The sequence below is a fragment of the Montipora capricornis genome, chromosome 11 (assembly GCF_036669925.1).
Source record: "Montipora capricornis isolate CH-2021 chromosome 11, ASM3666992v2, whole genome shotgun sequence".
Lineage (NCBI taxonomy): Eukaryota > Metazoa > Cnidaria > Anthozoa > Scleractinia > Acroporidae > Montipora > Montipora capricornis.
Window position 1 is genome coordinate 30,948,773 of NC_090893.1, and position 2,500 is coordinate 30,951,272.

The window sequence follows — 2,500 nt, forward strand, 5'->3', positions numbered from 1 at the left end:
TCGTTCATGACTTGCTGAAATATGCCTGCCATAAAATTTGAACCTTGGTCTGACTGGATTGAGTTAGGAAGACGGACCATCGAAAAAACTTGGTTAAAGCTTTAACAATGGTCTTAGCCTTGATATTTTTTAAGGGTATTGCTTCGGAAAACCTGGTAGATGCACACATGATTGTCAGCAGGTATTGGTTTCCAGATTTCGTCTTCGGTAGTGGACCAACGCAATCAACAATGATATGGCTGAAGGGCTCCTTGATTGCTGGGATCTGCTGCAGTGGTGCCTTTGGTATGGTTTGATTTGGTTTCCCTACTACTTGACAAACGTGACATGAGCTGCAAAAATCAACTACATCTTTTCTTAAAGTTGGCCAATAAAAATGACTCAAAATTCTTTGTTGGGTCTTGTTGCCGCCCATGTGACCAGGCAAGGGGGTTTCATGTGCCATGCTTAGAATTTCTGGTCTGTAAACTTTCGGCACAACTATCAACTTATCGTCCGCTGAAACATCCAGTGGTCTTCATTTTCTCATCAAAACTCCGTTTTTTGTAAAGAAACAAACAGGATTCTGTGAAACTTCATTTTCGTTAACTGTGCTCTGGAATAAAGGCGAGATCACTGAGTCTCTAGTATGTTGCTCAGCTATGAGGTGTGGTCTAGAATTCAGTTCAGCATCCGTCCTCAAACTGCTGATATCATCATCATCTTCTAATGACTTTGTTCCAGACAAATTCTTTGCTACAGCTTCCTCGAAAACTTGACTGATGAAGGTATCTGCTATGTCAACATTGTTATCTTCATCACTTAATTTCTTCTTACCCATACACTGTAGCACAGGTTACAGCACACGCCGGATACAAATTTGGAATTTCTTTCTCTACTGGGTCAGGCAGCTGCTCTACACAAGGCACTTCAGTTACAATAGGATTGATGAGGGGGACATCGGGATTTTCGGTTTTGCGGTTTTGGCTATTTCATAGATCGGTTTTTCGGTTTTTGTGCCAAAAACTTCAGTTTTTCGGTTTTGGTGTTCATTGCGGTTTGTGGGTTTTTCGTTTTCGTAAAAAATCGAGCAGTTTTTCGGTTTTGTTATCCGATGTGCTTTTTGGGTTTTCCAATTTGTCCTATTTGGGCTCCGGCAATTGATCTCGAATAGAGCGTTATTTATTTATTTAATCTTTATTTAACCACGGTACAATATAAAAAAAAAATTTGTACAATTAAAAATTTACAGATAAAACTATGTAAACTACATTAACTATCTTACTCAATATCATACAATAAAAGCTGCTTTCCATGAATGCCGTGTTTAGAATAATAGCTAAGATGACCTCTTTAATTAGTCGTTTGAATTGATTGAGGGACTCTGCTTTCCTTAGTTCTAATGGCAAACTCTTCCACAAAACTGCGCCACTAAATAGCTAAAGTTGTTTTTTGCAGTAGTTTTTACGCGGTTGCGGAACATTTACCTTATTCACAGAGTCTCTCAAACAATAACCAGAATCGCGATGGACAATTTTCGAGCATAGATATTCAGGTGCTAGTTCCTGTAGGGACTTATATACCATTGTTGCTCTTTCAATTTGCCTTTGAGAGACTAGGGATTTCCATCTTAAGAGTTCAAATAAATTGTTGACTTGAGCGTCATAGTTAGAGTAGGTCAAGACACGGGCTGCTCTGTTTTGTAGTTTTTGCAGCTTGTCCTGCAAAGTTACTCCACAGTTTCTCCAAACAATATTGCAGTAGTTGAAGTGAAGTTGTACTAGGGCCTGATAAATAGAATGTAAGGTCCCATAGGGTACGAGATGCCTGTTTTCACTCACGTGATCAGTAACCTTGTTTTTCTTCCGAAACAAAAGAAAACGTTCAACTGATAATAGAGCTCAATTCCCGGAGAAGTCACATGACAGCACTCTATAGCCGCGAAACGGCCATAGAGTACGGAGTGGATGAAGATGAAGGACCCCATGAAGATCTGAACGAGCATGAAATGAGTGAGAAGCTAGTGACTATGATAAAGGCCAGCAAGAATTTGATGAAAGTAGTGACGAAGTCAGTGCAGATGACAACAATTCCCAGGGCCAGCAAGGTGAATTAGGGACATCGACGAATTTTCTCTTTGGTGCAACGTCGCGATATGGAAGGGCAGTGCCCGAGGGGAGGGGGAGGGGAAACGCCCATATAAAAAGGGGAGGGATTCTCGTCATCTCGCTTAGGGGTGTAAATTTCGGATTTTGGTCTAACTTAGAATGTTTTGGGCAAAACGCAATCAAAACCTGCACGCGAAGAAATATAAAAGTGTATATTTACACTTTTATATTCCTTCACGCAAGTGAAAGTATCAGATGATAATGTCTTTGACATCATTAAAAGTCGGTGTATTTCGTATTTTTCTGTGTTATAATATGATCTCTTTTAGGGGTTAAAAAACGCCTGGGCCACGCCCAAATTGGTCTCCTTTAAGTGTTTAATGTAAAATTTCCGACCAGCATCCCTCCCCTTT